We start from the raw sequence: 20929 nt of genomic DNA, 5'->3' as shown, positions 1-20929 counted from the left end.
AGGACACAAAGGCATAAAAGTGATACAATGGACTTTGGGGACTTGCGGGGGAAGAAAGGGAGGAGGTGACAGATAAAAAAACTACAAATATGGTACAGTGTATACTGCTTGGGTGATGGATGCACCAAAATCTCATAAATTACCAACAAAGAACTTACTCATGACCAAATACCACCTGTGCCCCAATTACTTATGAAAAAAATAAACTGAACTAACAAGTTAAAAAAAAAAAAATTAAAAAAAATTCAGTACGGACACCAAAAAAAAGATAGACAAACAGCCAGTAAACATGAAAAAGTTTCAACATCACCAATTATCAGGAAATGCAAATTAAAACCTTAATGAAGTGTCAACTTACTCCTGTGAGAATGTCTTGTAGATTCTCTATATTAGTCTTTTGTCAGGTGCATAGTTTACAAATACTTTTTTCCACTCTGTGAGTGGTTTTTTGGGGGGTTGTTTTGTTGTTTCTGAGATGGAGTCTCGCTCTGTCACCCAGGCTGGAGTGCAGTGGCACAATCTCGTCTCACTGTAACCTCTGCCTCTGGGCTTAAGTGGTTCTCTTACCTCAGCCTCCTGAATAGCTGGGACTACAGGCATGAGCCACCACGCCTGGCTAATTTTTTTGTGTTTTTAGTCGAGATAGGGTTTCACCATGTTGCCCAGGATAGTCTTGAACTCCTGAGCTCAGGCGATCTGCCCACCTCAGCCTCCCAACATGTTAGAATTACTGGCGTGAGCCACCCTGGCCCCATATGGTAAGCTGTTGTTGTTGTTGTTGTTGAAGGTAGAGTCTCACTCTGTCGCCAGGCTCACTGCATCCTCTGCTTCCCGGGTTCAAGCAATTCTCCTGCCTCAGCCTTCTGAGTAGCTGGGACTATAGGCACGCGCACCACACCCAGCTAATTTTGTAAACTGTTGTATTTTTAGTAGAGACGGGATTTCACGAGGTTGGCCAGGATGGTCTCAATCTCTTGACCTCATGATCCAGCCGCCTGGGCCTCACAAAGTGCTGGGATCACAGGCATGAGCCAACACACCCAGTAAAGTTTTTGAGGAATTAACATAATTAAGCTCCTCAGTTACAAGAGGAAGAGAAGGGTAAAGAGAAGGAGGCCAAGCAGGTGAAAGTAAGGAACAGCCAAAGAGAAGGAGAAGAACAGAAAGAGAGCAGAAAGGAAAGAAAGTAGGAAGGAAGGAGGGTAAAACAAAAAAACGGAGCGTACCGAGAAGAGGAGAAAGTCTGTGTGACACAACAGCAGCCATGAGAGGACAGTTTCAGGTTTCCAGCACCAAAAGCTGCAGTTTTATTGTTGCTGCTGTTGTTTGTGACACAGGGTGTCACTCTGTTGCCCAGGCTGTAATGCAGTGGTGCAAGCATAGCTCCCTGCAGCCCCGACCTCCTGGGCTCAAGTGATCCTCCCTCCTCAGCCTCCCGAGTAGCTGGGACCACGGGAGCGTGGGAGCATGCCTAGCTAATTATTTTTATTTTTTGTTGAGAGGATGTCTTGCTATGTTGCCTAGACTGTGCACAGCTTTTTGAAAATGTGGTAAGGACTGAAACATTATCATGTAGGGGTGCCTTACAAAGAATTATTCTGTTAAATTTTAAAATACGAAGCGGCTTTTGTCACTTGTTTGGAACCAGAGGAAACTTGTACCCGGTGCAAACTCCCCATAAGGGGTCTTTCCAAAAGTGCACCTCCCATTGGGCGCAGGAGGGAGAAGACACGTGCGTCTCCCCTTGCACGTTCACTATCGCAGGCACGTATGAATACACACGCGCATGCACACGCACGGATACGCATGCGCATGCACTTAAGTGCGCACGCGCGCAGCCATGTTGTCTTGTTGCCGTTTTCCCCGAGCGGCGAAGGTGACGTGGATGTCTGAGATGTGGGACCTGCAGGCAGACAGCAGTGGCAGGCAGAAGGGCGCGACAAATGGCGACAGCGACATTCCTCAGGCGGGGGCAGGCGGCTGCAATCGCGAGCGAGCCCTGGCGCGGGCTGCGGAGCTCGGGATCTGGGCAGCACCGTGAGGAGACCCGGAGCCCCGACCCCGCCTGACCGCGGCTCGGGCCTGGCCGCCTTCCCAACCCCCAACGGGAGCCCGAAGCCCTCGGGCCTGACTTTGAGCAAGTGCAGCCTCGATTTGGGGAGAGGTGCCCAACGACCACGCAGCCAGGTAAGAGTGTTTGACGAAGCCGGCTAGGTGGTGGTTGTGGACGTGCGCGGCGCGAGGGATGAAGCCCACGATGCAAGTTCGCAAGCACGTTAGCCCAGCGTCCATCTGGATTATTTTACATTTATCCGAGATCTTTTTGCCTCTGTGACGCTTGGTCGTCTGGCTTCAGAACTCGGCTGCGATAGGTTGAAAGACGCGGAATGGTGGTGACCTTTACACCAAAAGACGGGCAGCTACTTCCATAGGACCCTGCCATTATCCTTTGGGCTTGTTTGAGGAAGAATTATTTGACAGTCCTATAACTAAAACGTTTTTATTCTGGAAAATAAAATGTTCAGTTGTAAAGAAAAGAGAGCAATTATTGCGTAGTTGAAAAAAAAGGGGAGAGTATCATGAAGAAACAAGGGGGGCTGGGCGCGGTGGCTCACGCCTGTAATCCTAGCACTTTGGGAGGCCGAGGCGGGTGGATCACGAGGTCAAAAGATCGAGACCATCCTGGTCAACATGGTGAAACCCCGTCTCTACTAAAAATGCAAAAAATTAGCTGGGCACAGTGGTGCGTGCCTGTAATCCCAGCTACTCAGGAGGCTGAGGCAGGAGAATTGCCTGAACCCGGGAGGCTGAGGTTGCGGTGAGCCGAGATCGCGCCATTGCACTCCAGCCTGGGTAACAAGAGCGAAACTCCGTCTCAGAAAAAAAAAAAAAAGAAGAAGAAGAAGAAGAAACAAGGGAAAAGAAGTCGAATGAATCGTGGGGTCAGGAGGGAGAATTTTCACACTTCAGAAATCCTGATTAATGGATGTTTTTTGTCCTGGCATTGTCGAATGTCTCCTTGATGTTTGCCTCACTGAAAACGTTGGTATTGCAAGAATAAAGCTTGACTGAACAACTTGCCAATACTAGGGTCCATGGGTATTAACCAAGAGGATGAAAGCAAGAACAAAATGACCTAATTTTCTAAACTTACGTTGTTAAGTCAAGACCGGAAGAGTATTGAAGAACTTGAAATTTTAGAGTTTGTCATCCCTTCCTGCCATAGTCAACAAAGGCTAATTAGTGGAAGATTAATTTTGTTTCTCAAGGTATTTCAACTGACAGATAAAATCAAAATAGAAAATATGTATTGCATGTATTATGTGTTAAAGTGTTTTCAGGAACATCTGAAGTAAAGATATGTTTTCTTTTAACTTTTAAATTTTAACTTAAGTTTTTTTTTAATGTTTTGAATAGGTAATGCCTTCACAAAGCTCAAAAGAGAAAAGGTGTAAAAATACAGCAAAAACTATTTATTGCCTGTTCCACTACAGCCTTCAGGTAATTACAGTTATTACTTTGTTATGTTTCCTTCTAAAATGTCCTCATACATTAGCAGGCAAATGTGAATGTAGGTTATTTGCCTGCTGTTTTCTTTTATACATTCATATGTATATATATTATTACTGGATATGTGATAATACAGTATACACACTATGTGTATAATGTACACAATATGCAGTATACACAGTTACAATATGTATATAATAAACACACACTAGCTCATGTCTGATTTTTTTGTACAATCACAACTTAGAGACCTGTCTAAATGCATATGTAGAAAGCTTCCCAATTGCCTTTCACAAACGTGGAAAACTGGTTAAACATATTATATTTGTATTCCATGTGGATTTACCGTATGTTTAACCAGTTACTGACAGACATTTGGGCTTTCTTTCCATTTCCTATTACAAAGAGTATTACAGTGAGTGAGTTTGTACATCTGAAATGTGTGCCAGAAAATCCATAGGGTGAATTTCAGTCAACCAAAGGTGATGTGTATTTTTCTTTTTTTTTGAGATGGAGCCTTGCTCTGTTGCCCAGGCGAAAGTGCAGTGCTGCCATCTCAGCTCACTGCAACCTCTGCCTCCTGGGTTCAAGCAATTCTGCCTCAGTCTCCTGAGTAGCGGGAACTATAGGCATGAGCCACTACACCTAGCTTATTTTTGTATTTTTACTGGAGATGGGGTTTCCCTATGTTGGCGAGGCTAGTCTGGAACTCTTGACCTCAACTGATCCTTCCGCCTCGACCTCCCAAAGTGGTGGGATTATAGATGCCAACTGCCGCACCCAGCCTGTACTTCTAATTTTAATAAATATTGTCACATTTTCATTCAGTGTTTTGTACTTTGAGCTTTCATCCACAGAAGATGTGTGCCTGTTACCTCACAGCCTAGCCAGTGCATGGTATTCTCAAATTTCTAGAATGTTACCAATTTGACAGGTGAAAATATCTCAGTTTAGTCTCAGTCAGATATCAGTTGATACCTCTAATAGCCATTGCAAAAGTGACCCAACTTTGAAATTAGAGGAAACAGTTTACAAAAAACTTCACTTCTTATCTCACCTGCAAGTTCAGGGGTCCCCTGTGTGCAGAGTTCGGGCCAAGGGCTCGAGACAGCAGTATGACTCGCCTCAGTTTGGCTGCAGGACCTATCTGCACTCCCCATCTCGAGGGCTGTCAGGTGAGACAAAAGGCTGCGGGCCGAGTCACTGAAGCAACAACAGAATGCAAAGCAAAGGTCTGCAGTTTATGAGGACATTGTGCTGTCTGTTTCCATGTCCCCATCAGTCTCTGTGTAAGCAGTAAACTTGCTACAATTGAGATGCCTAAGAGGAGCAGAGACCTCTGCCCATATTTTCCCTGGAGCTAAGCCTTTGTTTAGCTCCTGATGAAAAAGAGGTTTAACCAGCCACCTTAAGGGCACCATTGTATCTTTGAAATGTAAAATCTTTGAAATGTAAACTACTATCACAAGCCCCCATAAACTGCTTTCTGAGCGGATATCACAAGCCCCTGATAACTATTTTTTATGGAGTTTCTATTTCCTTTCTGTTGACCCCTTTCTTTCTACTGAGATAAAGTAAATGCAACAAGAAAAAAGGTATAAAAGCTGTAACCCACAAGAATAAAGATGCTGTGCTGTGCTGTCCTGCGCTGCGCTGCGCTGTGCTGCCCAGCCCTCCAGACTCCACTTTTCTATTTTCTTTCACTTCCGCGCACTCTCTTTCTCAAGTTGAACGAGACATCTACGTTGGCGGTCTCGGGGACTCCCGCTGGTTGGTAGTCCCCCAGCAGACGTGCCAGACCCCGACAGTCCCCAACATCACTCTTAGATTCAAGACTTCATTAGATGGACTCTTGGAACTCACTGAAAACTGTTATATTCACAGTTAGCAGTTTGTTGCAGGGAAAGGCTGCAGATTGAAATCTGTCAAGGGGAGAAGTACATATAGCACAGAGCCCAGGAAGGCACAAAACATGGAGCTTCCAGCTGTCCTTGCCTGGCTAATTTTTGTATTCTTGTATTTTTACTAGAGCTGGGGTTTCCCTATGTTGGCCAGAGAGACATGGGCAGCTTTCTTCTTAGCACCATCAGCCATACCTGCTCATCTTGGTCGAAAACTGAAGGTGAGGAGCTGGCACCCAATTGACAGGCAAGATGAAAAATAATTATTATAATAATTTCTAATAAGGTACATGCTAATAAATATTAAATTAGCATGTTTTATTGTATGTATAATAATTCCCAGCATTTACATAGCGCTCAGTATGTTGCAACCACTGCAGAAGTCATGTTACACAGCAGCACTATGAGGTATGCCAATTTTATAGCAAAGGAAAATGAGTCACAGAACTATTGTGTCGCTTGTAGATAGTTACACAAGTGAGCCACATACCAACTCCTCAGAATATTCACATGTGAAGGAGCTGAGCCACTGTACTTTTGGCAAAGATAGGAAGAGAAAATATTTTCTGGCCTAATGAAGTGGCCTGTTCATAATTCCCTCTCCACCTCTGCACCCTTGTGAATTTCTACCATGGCTCTCCAGATGACCCCATCACATTTTATCCCGTCTCTGAGTGGAAGGCCCTGGGCTTCTAATAGGGAGGTAGAAGAGGGACAGAAGAGTCAACAGCTTGACCTTGAGTATGGGGTAGCCACTTGAGCAGAGCTTCCTGAGCTTAAAGAATCACCTGATTGCTATGGAGTTGGGGAATAGGGAGGCTATCAGGAGACAAGTAGGTGAGTTGCGTTAATCTTCTAAGGCTGCCCTAACAATGCCACCAATGGGGCGGCTTAAACAACAGAAATTTATTTTCTCACGGTTCTGAAGCCTGAAAATCTGGGTGTTTTCTGTTGAGGCCTCCCTCGGCCTGCAGATGGCCATCTTCTTGCTGCATGCTCCCATGGCCTCTTCTGTGCACACATGTCCCTGGCATCTCTTCCTTTACTTACAAGGACACAAGTCCTGTTTGATTAGGGCCTCACACTGTGGACCTCACTGAATCATAATTACCTCCTTAAAGACTCTGTCTCCAACTCCATTCACATTGTTGGTTACAGCTTCAACATAGGAATTTGGGGGTGGGAGAAGTACAATTCAGTCCATAACATGAGCTGAAAAGTGTATGGTAGAGTGCATGCTACCTAGTAAGTACTCAGAAAATGGGAACAACAGTAATGATTAGTAATGAGTTCATGAAAAAGCAATCAGCACCAGGAACCATAGTAACCAGGGGGACTACAATTCCTCATCTGCCAAATAATTGTAGGTGGTCATTAACAAAATATTTCACCAGTGGATTGGGCTTTGTGAAGGCCTCACCCAGATATCCAGCAAGATCTTGTAGCCAGCACCTCTGAAAAGCAGGCTTCCCCTCACTGGATAAAGCTGTTGGTAGCTTGATGGCTGAGGAAAGGTGCTTGGACCCAAATCTTAATGACCCCAAAGTTCAAATTTCTATCTCTATCAGCTGTAGTCTCTGCATAGACCTGTAAGTACTAAATCCAGACAAGAGGAGAACCAGGTAAGTTTTCCCCTTGTCATTACATGTTACAACTGCCACCATCATCAAGGACATAGAATAGTACTTAAAGCTGGCTGGGCGCAGTGGCTTATGCCTGTAATCCCAGCACTTTGGGAGGCCAAGGTGGGTGGATCACAAGGTCAAAAGATGGAGACCATCCTGGTCAACATGGTGAAACCCTGTCTCTACTAAAAATACAAAAAATTAGCTGGGCATGGTGGCACGTGCCTGTAATCCCAGCTATTCAGGAGGCTGAAGCAGGAAAATTGCCTGAACCCAGCAGGCAGAGGTTGCAGTGAGCAAAGATCACGCCATTGCACTCCAGCCTGGGTAACGAGCGAAACTCCGTCTCAAAAAAAAAAAAAAAAAAAGAATAGTACTTAAAACATAGAGAAGGAAATGCAGTCTGCAGAGAAGAGGTTCGAAGATTTGCTATGTTCAGGAAGCCATAACGCTGCAACTACACCAGGACTTGTTTAGGAAGGAAATTCTTTAATTTCTTGTCACCAGGGCTAAAGGTTCCAGGGACTGGACTTAAATTATTTATAGTACAATTTGGGTAATGTATATTGTTGCTCATTATTCCACAGTATTCACTGATGTTTATAAAGACATTTGCTAAACTCTTAATAGGTCTGGGGAACAGGAGAACAGCTTCTCTCCTAGATGTAGAGAACCACCATTATCCTGCAGGGTGTGCTCTTCTATGGAATTTGTTCAGTGATGTGGCACAGTGGGGTCAAGTCAAGCACAACCAAAGTTTTTCTCTAAGTTTTGTATTCTTTGTAGGGTAAATATGGAAGCAAAATGTACATCTTTAAACAACAAAATGGAAAAACATTTCATCCTCTTGGATAGAATAAATATCGTGAAAATAGGCACACTGCCCAAAATAATTTATAGATGTGATGCTACTCCCATCAAACTACCATTGACGTTCTTCACAGACTAGAAAAAACTATTTGAAATTTCATATGGAATTAAAGAACATCCCATGCAGCCATGACAATCAGCCCTCAGCAAAAAGAACAAAACAGGAGGCATAATGCTACCCAATTTCAAACTATACTACAAGGCTGCAGTAACTAAAACAGCATGGTACTGGTATCAAAGCAGACATATAGATCAATGGAGCAAAACAGAGACCCCAGAAATGACACCACACATCTACAACCATCTGAGCTTCAACAAAGCTGACAAAAACAAGCAATGGCAAAAGGATCTCCCCTTCAGTAAGACCCCTTCCTTACACCTTCTACAAAAATTAACTCAAGATGGATTAAAGACTTAAATGTAAAACCCAAAACCATACAAACCCTAAAGAAAACCTAGGCAGTACAATTCAGGACATAGTCATGGGCAAAGACTTCATAACAAAAATGCCAAAAGCAATTGCAGCAAAAGCCAAAATTGACAAATGGGATCTAATTAAAGAGCTTCTGCACAGCAAAAGAAACTAATCCGAATGAACAAGCAACCTACAGAATATTTTTGCAATCTACCCATCTGACAAAGGTCTAATATCCAGAATCTACAAAGAACTTAAACATATTTACAAGAAAAAACATCATCAAAAAGTGGGCAAAGGATATGGACAAACACTTCTCAAAAGAAGATATTTATGAGGCCAACAAACATTTGAAAAAAAATTTTTATAACATCACTAATCACAGAAATGCAAATCAAAACCACAATGAATTAACCATCTCATGCCAGTCAGAATGGTGATTATTAAAAATTCAGGAAACAATAAGATACTGGTGAGGCTGTGGAGAAATAGGAAAGCTTTTGCACTGCTGGTGGGAATGTAAATTAGTTCAACTGTTGGGGAATATAGTATGGTGATTCCTCAGGGATCTAGAACCAGAAATAACATTTGACCCAGCAATCCTATTACTGGGTATATACCCAAAGGAATGTAAATCATTCTATAAAAACACATGCACACACATGTTTATTGTAGTGCTGTTTACAATAGAAAAGACATGGAATCAATCAGCCCAGATGCCCATCAATGATAGACTGGATAAAGAAAATATGGTGCATATACACCATGGAATAACTTTGCAGCCATAAAAAGGAATGAGATCATGCCCTTTGCAGGGACTTGGATGAAGCTGAAAGCAGTCATCCTCAACAAACTAACAGAGGAACAGAAAACCAAACATCACATGTTCTCACTTTTAAGTGGGAGTAGAACATTGAGAACACATGGACAAAGGAGAGCAACACACACCAGGGCCTGTTTGGGGGGCGGTGGGGGTGGGAGAAAGGGAGGGAACTTAGAGGATGGGTCAGTAGGTACAGCAAACCACAATGGCACATGCATACCTGTGTAACCACGCTCGGCACATGTATCCCTTTTTTTGTTTTTGTCTTTGTTTTCAGAAGAAAAAGTCCATCTTTTAAAAAATACACCGCATGAGGGAAAAGCTAGTAACAAACTATTAAATGTATAATGGTTTCCCACAAAACACAGTGTCACATGTATTAGTAAATACGAGAAAAAAGGAAGTGGTTCCATGTATGTTAAAGACCTTCGTATTGTCAAAGGATATGGTTCAAAAATAAGAATGAGCACATTGATTCAGTACATACATACTGAACATATACTTTGTGTCAGGAACAGTTATCGGTGCTGGAATAAATAAGGAGTGAAGAGTGGGGTACAGATGTATTTTACTAAAATACTTGGGAGTATTGCAATTGGCCAGTATTGTGGATGAATTAGGGGAAATAAAAAGCAATACAGCTGAATTAACATGGTCTTGAACAGGTAAGCAGTTATTCTCGTTGCTAAGGGTGGCCCCTCAGGACCACAAGTCAGAATAGCCACAGCTTGTGGATTCATGTTCGTTTGATTTGGGCTGCCTGTGTGACTCACCTTGATCAACATAATGTCATAGAAGTGACACTGTCTGCCCTTCAAAGCTAGGTCCTATAATGCCCTGCACCTCCTCCTTGAGCCTTTTGGAAGGCTTTTGTTGGTGGAAGCCAATCACCATTCATTAAGTCCAAGAATCATGAGACTCATGATTTGAGGAAATTTGAGGCATGAATGGAGAGGTAAAGTGGGGAAGGAAATAGCCAGCCAACCCCCCAGTGTTCACCCAGCCCTAGCGTTGAGTCACACATGAGTGAAGCATCCCCTGGAATCCCAGGCTACAGATCCTTCAGAAAATGTGACTGCCACCTCATGATCTACCACCCACATGACTCCAGTGAATCTGCAAAGCTGGTAGAGATCAGAATCAATGGTTGCTTTCGGCCAATATGTGTTGGGAGGTTTGCTGTGCTGCAATGCCTACATGCAACAGCAGAGAAGCAGGGTCTCCTCACTGTGTCTATGTGTATGAACTGTCTATTCCAACAATAAACTACATATTTTCTGTTCTAAAAACCATGGCCACCTGTTTCCAAAGAGAAATCCCAGAATTGTGTACACGTAAGTTGGAAAAATCTTGCAAGTGTTTAGAAACAAGAACAATCAGAATCATTGAAGGGAAATCATTAAACTCCTATGATTCTCTAACTATTGCTTGGAGTGAAATTTTCATATGGGAAATTGATCATCTTTTTTTTTTTGAGACAGTCTCACTCTGCCACCTAGGTTGGAGTGCAGTGGCACGATTTCAGCTCACTGAAACCTCTGCCTGCTGAGTTCAAGCAATTCTTATGTCTCAGCCTCCAAACTAGCTGAATTACAGACACATGGCACCACACCCAGCTAATTTTTGTATTACTAGTAGAAATGGTTTTGCCATGTTGGGCAGGCTGGTCTCACACTCCTCACCTCAAGTGATCTGCCGCCTCAGTTCCCCAAAGTGCTGGGATTACAGGCATGAGCCACCACTCCTGGCCAGGAATTTGTCATCTTTTTCTAAAGTTCCTTCAGAGCCGCCTGCACTGAGCGAGGCGCAGTGTTCATGTAGAGTAAACGTCCTGGGAATAATAGAATTTAAAAATCCCACCTGATTATCCTAAAGTTATCGTTTCTCCACAAAGCCACCAGTGATAACTGCATGGCTGTGAACAGCTACCTAACATTTCAGTGCAGTGAGTCATCTGAGATTGGAGAAGGATTTTGATTGAGTGTCTGATATAAACTACGTGCTATAGAAGGATGCCATTCCTAATTTCTCAGATATTCCAGGGACTTTGTCACTCACTTCCTGAGTCACAGGAAGGTTTTTCCTCTTTGATGTCTTAATGCTTCCCATACAATCACTCAGACTCTCTTGAGATGACTACTTTCTCTTTCCCTTCCTAAAGTAAGAACCAAATCTTGGGAAATTTGATGAACTTTTCATAACCAAGTGTATGGGAAGGAGTGAGGAGGGATTATTCTGTTAACAGGCTCTGGGAATCTCATGGTCATGTAGAAAGAGGGATTCCTCAATGAGGAGTGTGGTTATCTCTTGCAACTGCAGATAGTCATTGAGGTCATAGAGACCTCTTTCCACATTCGGAACCTCTTCACAGATGCGGGCGGGAGTCGATGGGCAAAGGTGTAACAGCATTGGCCATTTACCATTACCTGCAAGAGCAAAAATGCCTCAGAAAGCAGTACCACCAAACAACATTTCAGCCTCCTCTCCACTCTGTCCTAGTACCTGAAACCTCCCCTGAGAAAACTCGTAGTTATGCAACTGAACCCAGTAGACAAGTTTCTGCTGACAGACACCTTTTGTGACTATTTGAGACAGCTGCCCATTTTATTTCTAATGTTTCCTGTTATTCCTCCAGTGAGGCTCTACCACTCAGTGTTGCAAGGTCTCTGTTCAGCCTCCCCTCTCGCATCAAAGATCCCCAGGGCCAGAGACTGTGTCCATGAACTTGAATCCCTGCATCTTACACTGGTCCTTGCACAGGTTAATGGCCAGCAGTGTTCACTGAATGCATACATTTCAGTTCCATGAACTATGACTGCCATTCACTGCTGAGGGCCTAGTTTCTCTTTGGAGTAGCCCAGATTTGGGCTAATTGTGGCAAAGCATGAAACCCAAGCCTTCTTACAAAGGTAAAACGGGACAGGTATTGTGAAACAGAATATTATCTTCAACAACTTCTAAGCATATAAAAAGATCCATCATTTAAATCTGAATAAAATGTGAATATTTTGGTGTACTCATTTGAGAATGCCAGAAAGTATGAATATATTCATACTGAGGCTATAGAAAAAGTCGCCTTATAAGTGTTAATGTATCAAATTTAAAATTCACACATCTTAGAACCATTTTTTTCATTTCTTTATAGATATTTTTCAATTAAGCATTGAGTGGTTAATAATGGCAAAGAGATTGATTAGAAATCTCAATAGAGCATTATCTGTGAGAACAAAATAGTTAAAACAACCTAAATGTTCATCAGAGGTCAAGTTCATTAACTCTGAGTAATAATTCTAATTGAATATGATGCAGTTTTTAACAACTGAGGAAGCACCATGGATTGAGGATGTCTTCGAGATACATTTGTTCGCAGAAAATCACATTGCTTCCTAAAATGTAGTGTGTAGAGCAACTTATACCAGGATTTGCTTAAAAACAAATGAAATCATAAACCTATATGCTTCCTTCCACAGGCTTGTATTTCCTCTGGAAGGAGAGCAAAGCACCGGTAAAGTTCTTAGGAGTAGGCTTGGGGTCTAGGATTGAGATGAAGTCTAAATTTTGACTGACAAAAACAATTTTTTTCTTACCCATATTGTATTCATTCAGCCAAATGAAAGTTTAAATAATGACATAAGTAGAAATGAGCACTATGGGAAAAGACACAGGATATTCTCCAACTTGGGGAAATGGCAGGTGAGCTGACCTTGACCCTGGTAAAAAAAAATTTGACCCAGATATGGGTAAAAAAATCTGAGGATGGCAGTGCAAGCAGAGGGTGCTCTGTTGACAAAAAGGCCTCTGCCAGGAGTAGTTACAGGAGGTGGGTCCCAAGGGACAGGTGGGGCCAGCTCAGGAAGAGCTGCCTCCTGCTCTGGGAGCCCATGGAGGCTGGGTACTGGGAGCTCCTGAGGCACTCACCTGGTACTCAATGTCCAGCACTAGGAAAATCAGTTCAAATTCTTTGCCAGGCTCAAAGGGCACATAGCTAACTATCACTTCTTCCTTCCAGATCCCATCCTCATGGCTGTTCATGACCACACAATGGCCAATGTACACTTGGAAGTGGAAGGCGATGTCTGAGTTTTCACCCATCCCAGTGAGTAAATCCACCTGCAGCCATGGGTCCTTGCTGAGGGAAAAGCACACAGGGTTGTGGACAGGTCTCTCCCTTGTGGGGGCACATACGGGACACACAAAGAAATCCTTCCCGCCTTTTCATAGGTAGAGTGAAGACTTGGTGCTGATACTGTAAGCCTCAGCCCTCTGGGGCTGCTTCAGCTTCTCCTGCCCTTGAGGTATGAGAAGCTCTGTTCTTCATCCCAAGGTGGAAACTGAGCCATAGTCACTAATCTTGGCCTAGGAGTTGTTCACTCCCTGGAAATTCTATGTCCTTGATAAGGAGCCACAGCCCCAGTCCCTGAGTGTCCTTCTACCTGAGTCACCATGACTGGCCCACAGTGCAGCCACTGTAGGTTTCTTGTCTGGAGCTGGAGGGTCTCCGAGACCTGCACCTGCACGGTGCCTCCATCCTGCCCACTAGACATTTCCACATCACTCACGCCTGAGATCATCCCCTGAGCAAACGTTCTCCTTTCTGCTCCACCCCCACCCTTGGACCATGGAGTACTCACATGAAAGGGGGGCCCAGCGTCCCTCTGATTGTGATAGGAGAACCAATGGTCAAGGACACAAGTCGTGAGAGTGGCATTCTGTAACAGATTGCCCTTAGAGATCAAAGAACAGACTCTGACTTCCCCGCTTTCATCCTACCACAGGCAGGGCCTCATATTCCTGAAGAAATGAAGGACCCATAGGAAAGAGAAGGGTTCAGGAGCCAAGATGCCTGAATTCCAGTCCTCATTCTGCCTCTTACAAGCAGTGCCATCTTAGATCCATTACTTGAACTCTCCTTGCCTTAGTTTCCCCAGGACAAGGAGGATTACCAGGAATTCCTACTTTGTAGGGTGTTCTTGGTAATAGATGAGTTTAATATATGTAAAACTTTTACCCTAACCCCTGGCATGTGTAGGGCCTGTTAGAGGTGACCTAAAAGAAAGAGGAGTCCCCCTGGAACACTGAACTGCCTTCATTTTCAACTCTGACACTGTGAAAACAAGACTTGAGGATTTAAAAATTTGGAAATTCACTCCAATGAGAAACAACACTTGTTAAAAGACAGAAGGAAATAATAAAGGAACAGGAACTTCTGTATGAGGGAGGCATATGCATCATCATCATCATGGGCCATGGATGTCCTTCCCAGAAGGGGCCACATTGCTGAGAGCACAGCCCTAGGACTTGCACACATGAAATGCCTGAGTCAGGGACATAACTGGAGGGAATGATTGATTTCTAAAATGACTACAAGTGGTTTTTTTTTTTCGAGACAGGGTCTTGGTCTATCACCCAGGCTGACGTACAGTGGTGCAATCATAGCTTATTGAAGCCTTGAACTGCTAGGCTGTAGGATCCTCCCACCTTTGCCGCCTAAGTAGCTGGGATGACAAATGTTACTTAAAATTTTTGAGAGGGTCTCACTATAATGCTCAGGCTGTTCTCAAACTTTTGGCCTCAAGTTATTCTCCCATCTTGGCTTCCCAAAGTGGTGAGACTATAGGCATGAGCCAGTGGACCCAGCCGTTTTTCTTACTACTATTCACTGTAAGTGCTGTCTTAACTGAGGCTATGCTTGTTCCTTCCTGGTTTTGGGTGATCCGGGCACTGAAACCAGGGCCTCCAGTGTTCTTTGCTAGCAAGCCAGCATCTGCCCACCCTCCTGCTCTACAATGGGAAGGACAGGCTGTGATGAGGGACAGGAAGAGAGCTGAAGCTGGGAGGCAGGAGCCAGTGGTCACTCTGTGTAGACCCCACCTGAGGAACCGTCACCCCCATGGTCTGCATTCCTCTTCCCCACACTTGTTGGAAAGAGACATCTATGGATCATATATTCTGTTCTCATGAATGGTTGAACATGAGTTCTCAGTAACTCCCAGTTCCCAAATCCCCACCAGTTCTGCCACCCAGGACCAACACGGACACACAGGGGAGGCTGCACAGCTGCTTCCTCAGAGGTGCTGCTATGTGCGGAGGAACCTTCACATGCACAGAAGGCCACATGCATGTTCCCAGTTCAACACCCAGTCACATCCCAGCACACACACCCACAGTCCCACACACCTGCTCACCATGAATATACAGATGCTCAAGCACTTGAGCTGTGCTCACACACACACACACACACACACTCACACTCCACAGTCATGAAGACAAAGCAACTCACCCATTACACTCATTCACACACCCGCCCATCCTGGTGGACCATCTGCCTCCCACCTAAAGTCACATCATCTCAACAGAGTTCACTCTCATCAGACACCATCACACACTCACAAATGGTTGCACTGGTCCAGGGTCCACACCTCACACCCCACAAGCATCTCATCCCATAGCCTCAGGGCCTCTAGTCCACAAACACAGCAACTCTCAGTAAAGCATTCCCAGTAGAAATGCTAACATTTTCATCTTATAAAATCTACCATTTCCTTCTTGGTTTATGTGACTTGAGATTATTGAAGGCTGTGCCTTTTCAGCTCACCTGTAGCTCTGACCTTTTTGCTTCCTCCGGGCAGCTCTTCAGAATTGTGCCTGTCTTCTATGTGAATCTCTGAGTTGCAGCATTTAAATGGTCCCTGTCAGCCCTGTCCTCTGACTTTATTCCTGATTCCAAGCTCCTCCCAGCAAGCTTCCCTTGCAGCATGAGAAAGGCTCAGGTGTCAGGAAGAAACTAGTCAGAACCAAAGCTGTTTGCAGACCTGTCTGTAACTCACCAAAATGACAGTGGGGGTGGGGGGCAGGGGCGGGTACCAGGCTGTGGATTGAGTTACCGGGGAAATGCGTAGATTAGGATGATGGAGTGAGGAATGATTAAAAAGCCCAGCCTTTGTGCCTCTCAAGCCTTTTCTCCACTGTGCAGAATCTACTCAGAAGGTGTACATTTTCCCAGTTTGTACAATGGTTAAAAAAAAAAAAAAAATAAGGTGGGAATTATTGGAAAAGGCGTTGGCTCTAGAAGATAATCTTCCTTTTTGCCTTTAAAGATTCTGGGACAGCACTGCCTTGATCCTCAGCGTGATCTGGGAGAGAGGCAGAGAAAGTCCTTGATGAACCTGCCCCATGCTAGGCCCCTTGGCTCTACCAGGTGAGGGCTGCTCTCATCTGTCTGTCACACGCCTGGGCTCTAGCTATATCCTCTCCTTTCTCTTGGTGTCCATGTGAATCAAAGTTTCAGAGATACTGTTTCTCCTGAAGATTCCAAAGAAAGGTGAGATTGTTTGTTTTTGGTTTTTGAACTTTTATTTGAGGTTCAGGGATACATGTGCAGGGAAACTCGTGTCATGAGGATTTGTGGTACAGATTATTTCATCATCCAGGTACTAAGCCTAGTACCCGATAGTTGTGGTTTTTTGTTTGTTTGTTTTTGTTTTTTTTTTTTTGCTCTCCTGTCCCACCTTTCACCCTCCACCTTCCACCCTCAAGTAGGCCCCAGTGTGTGTTGTTCCTCTCTTGGTGTTCATGAGCCTCATCATTTAGCTCACACTTCTAAGGAGAACATGCAGTATTTGGTTTTGTGTTTCCACATTAGTTTGCTAAGGATAATGGCCTCCAGCTCCATCCACGTTTCTGCAAAAGACATAGTCTTATTCATTTTTGAGGCTGCGTAGAATTTTACAGTGTATATGCACCACATTTTCTCTATGCAGTCTGTCTGTTATGGGCATTTAGGTTGAATCCGTGTCTTTGCTATTGTGGATAATGTGGTAATAAACATTCATGTGCACATGTTTTTATGATAGAATAATTTGTATTCTTTTGGGTATATGCCCAGTGATGGGATATCTGCATTGAGTGGTAGTTCTGTTTTAGCTGTTTGAGGAATCATCACATTGCTTTCCACAATGTGATGATTCCTCAAATTTCCACTGCCATCAACGATGTGTAAGAGTTCCCTTTTCTTTACAAGTTTGCCAACATCTGTTATTTTTTGACTTGTGAATATTAGCCAGTCTGACTGGTGAGAGATGGTATCTCATTGTGGTTCTGATTGCATTTTTCTGATGTTCAGGGATGTTGAGCTTCTTTTCAAATGCTTTTTGGCCACATGTATGTCTTCTTTTGAAAAGCGTCTGTTCCTGTCTTTTGTCTACTTTTTTTTTTTTGAATCAAGGTCTCACTCTGACATCCAGGCTGAAGTGCAGTGGTGCAATCTCAGCTCACTGCAACCTCTGTCTCACTCAGGCACTCCCCCTGCTCAGCCTCCTGAGTAGCTGGGATGACAACATCCAGCTAATTTTTCTATTTTTCATAGACACAGGGTTTTACCATATTGCCCAGGCTGGTCTTGACCTCCTGGGCTCAAGCAGTCCACCTACCTCAGCCACCCAAAGTGCTGGAATTACAGGCATGAGCCATCATGCCCAGCCCTTGGCCCACCTTTTTTTTTTTTATGGGGTTGCATTTTCTTTCTTGTTAAGTTGTTAAAGTTCCTTATAAATGCTAGATATTAGACCTTTTCAGATACATAATTTGCAAATAATTTCTCCCATTCTGTAGGTTGCCTGTTGACACTGTTGTTAGTTTCTGTTGCTGTGCAGAAGCCTTTAGTTTAAATAGATCCATTTGTCAGTGTTTGCGCTTTTCTTGTGATTGCTTTTGGCATCTTCATTATGAACCTTTTGTCCATTCCTATATTCAGAATGGTATTGCCTAGGTAGTCTTCCAGGGTTTCTATAGTCTGGGGTTTTACATTTAAGTTTTACCCATCTTTAGTTGATTTTTCTACATAAAGCCAGGAAGGGGTTCAAGTTCAATCATTTGCATATGGCTAGCCAGTTATCCTGGAACCATTTCTTGAATAGGAAGTCATTTTTCCATTGCTTGTTTGGTTAGCTTTGTTGAAGATCAGAGGGTTGTAGATATGCGATCTTATTTCTGGGCTCTCTATTCTGCTCTACTGGTCTGTGTGTCTGTTCTTGTACATGAACCATGCTGTTTGGTTACTGTGGCCCTGTAGTACACTTTGAAGTTAGTAATGTGATGCTTCCAGCTTCGTTCTTTCTGCTTACAATTGTCTTGGTTATTCAATTCATTTTTTATTCCATATGCATTTGAAAATGGTTTTTTCTAATTCTGTGAAGGATGGCCTTGGTAGTTCAATAGGAATAGCATTGAATCTGTACATTTCTTTGGGCATTATGGCTGTTTTAATGATAATGATACTTGCTATCCATGAGTATGGGATGTTTTTCCATTAGTTTGGATTATCACTGATTTTTTAAGCAATGTTTTGTAATTCTCATTGTAACAATCTTTCACCTCCCTGGCTAACTGGATTTCTAGGTATTTTATTCTTTTTATGGAAATTATGAATGGAATTCCATTTCTGATTTGGCCCTATGCTTCAATGTTGTTGGCATATATGAGTACTAGTAATATTTGCACATTGATTTTCTATCCTGAAATTTTGCTAAAGTTGTTTACCAGCTTAAGGGTGGTTGGGGCAGAGACTATGAGGTTTTCTAGATATAGAATCATGTCTGTGAACAGAGATAGTTTGAGCTCTCTTTTTTTTTTTTTATTATTTTTTATTATACTTTAAGATCTGGGGTACATGTGTAGATCGTGCAGGATTGTCACATAGGTATACACATGCCATGGTGGTTTGCTGCCTCCATCCCCCCATCACCCACATTAGGCACTCAATACTGGCTCTCACTGATTGTCTTTCCTATAACTGATTCATCTCCACCCACAGACACAAGATTAGGAAACCTCCATTTCCACCCTCTGAAGTGCCCCCACTGCCTTCCCTCCCCATGCAGGAGCCTGGCCTTTGGTCTTAGAAGACCCCTATTGATGCCCCAGTCCTCTCCTAAGAAAAACCTTACTTCCTGGAGTATTTCCTTTGGGGAGAATTCTGGACCAACCCCTTCCATCTGAGATGCTCCACTAGCTAGTTGTTTTGTCCATTAGTTGACACCGTTTCTTTATTGTGTCATGGTCTTTACCATTTGGTATTCAGTTAGGAAAAGAGAAAGTCAAATTGTCTCTATTTGCAGATGACATGATTGTGTGTTCAGAATCTACCAGGAACGTGTGTAACCAGTACATGGTCAAAAGCTGGAGATCCTGGGGGACAAGGCACTTGGCCTTTAAAGAAAATCCTCTTCTTTCTCCTCCTAAAGCTTCACAGTTTGTCACAGAAGTCACCAAGAGGTCTTCGAGGAGACTGCCCTGAGATTGTTAGCCACAGTGGTTCTCAAAGTGTGGTTCGCATACCAGCAGCATCAGCATCACCTGGGAGCTTGTTAAAATGCATATTCATAGGTTCCAGCCCAGAAATACTGAGGCAGAAACTGAGTTTGGGGCCCAGCATGCTGTGTTTTCACAAGCCCTGTAGTGTGATTTTCATTCACACTAAATTTTTTAGGATCCCTGGCTAAAAAAGAACTTCCATCTTCCCCAAACAATGAAACAAAATGAAAATAAAACCTACAAACTCTGCCCGGGAATCCTAGCCTACAATAGATCCCAATGGCCAGTTCAACAGAGTGTATAATAAGACACAAGTTCAACAAACACATATAGCCTTTGGAAATGAAGAATTCCCAAGTCTGGATTCTGGGAAAGCATCTCCAGTAAATGCAGACATATGTTTACCAAAATACATTTATTAATACAAAGAGGTTCATTAAAAAAAAAAGCGCTTCAGAAAGCGCTTACATCCTAAAGAGGTTTTGAGAATCTTTAGGGCAGACATTGTGCAAGTGTTTCTGGCCTGATGGGAAGCGAGAAAGCTCACACTGGGCTTTTGGACCTTAGGAGCATGGTCTGAAGCTCAGATTCTGAAAAGAAGAAGCTGGACCTGTAAGACCCACATCAGCAGGGGGTGTGTGTGTGTGTGTGTGTGTGTGTGTGTGTCTGTCTGTGTGTGTGTCAAGGGGAGGTGGAATCCTGAGTGTTGAGTCTCTGGATTATATATCATGGCATAGAAAGAAGCATTTCAACAACACAGATAATTGACCATCCTTCTTTTCTCTTCTAGATGTAATCAGCTGAGACTCTACTCATCCCATCTCAAGCTCTCAGCACCTGAAATTTCCCTCTCCAGCCTTTGTAATATCCAAAAACCATCAACTATGCCCATTAACAGCAGAATAATTTTTTTTAATTGGTCCATTTACCCAAATAAAGTAATATAGTGACAAAATACAGCAGATTTTTTGTATTTTTTTGTATTTTGCTGCCACTGCTAGTGCCCACACCCATCACCTGGGGGCCTGAGGACCAGACTGCCCATGCCTCCCCACCCCCACCACTGCCAGCATCCACAGACACTGCCTGGGGGCCTGAGGACTGGTACAGAGGGCCTGCTGCTGCCACCACCAGTGCCGATGGGTGGCATCCTGGGGCCCAACGAGCAGCCCGCCTGTTGTTAATATCCCAAGCAAAGCCTTACCAGTTTCCACCACTAACAACCACAGTTTAAACCACTGAAAAATTCAGACACTGCCGACATTAATTACAGCAAAGAGATCATTTGAAGACTACATTGTTGCCTCTATCAAAGCCAAAGCACCCTACTCAACCAAAACTGTAAATGCATCTACAAGAAAAGTTTCTTTGTGATAGCCAGTTCATAAAATTGGAAGAAGCAACTGTTACAACAAATGCACAGATATCAACAAAAAGACACCAACATGAAAAAAGCAAGGAAATATGATACTCC

At 43.5% G+C, this 20929-nt stretch overlaps 1 long non-coding RNA gene across 2 annotated transcripts; it reads left to right on the top strand.

Annotated features, from left to right (window-relative positions):
• Positions 1-1845: 1845 nt before the first annotated feature.
• LOC144580776 (uncharacterized) lies at positions 1846-20410 on the top strand. Of its 2 annotated transcripts, none has more exons than XR_013530899.1 (5): positions 1846-2187; positions 3418-3501; positions 5540-5632; positions 13154-13240; positions 20246-20410. It is a non-coding gene; the product is annotated as an uncharacterized LOC144580776 (long non-coding RNA). The 2 variants fall into 2 exon arrangements; XR_013530898.1 differs by having other exon boundaries at positions 5540-5658.
• Positions 20411-20929: the final 519 nt, after the last annotated feature.

The sequence above is a fragment of the Callithrix jacchus genome, chromosome 22 (genome assembly GCF_049354715.1).
Source record: "Callithrix jacchus isolate 240 chromosome 22, calJac240_pri, whole genome shotgun sequence".
Classification (NCBI taxonomy): Eukaryota; Metazoa; Chordata; class Mammalia; order Primates; family Cebidae; genus Callithrix; species Callithrix jacchus.
This window is presented reverse-complemented; position numbering and strand designations above follow the sequence as displayed.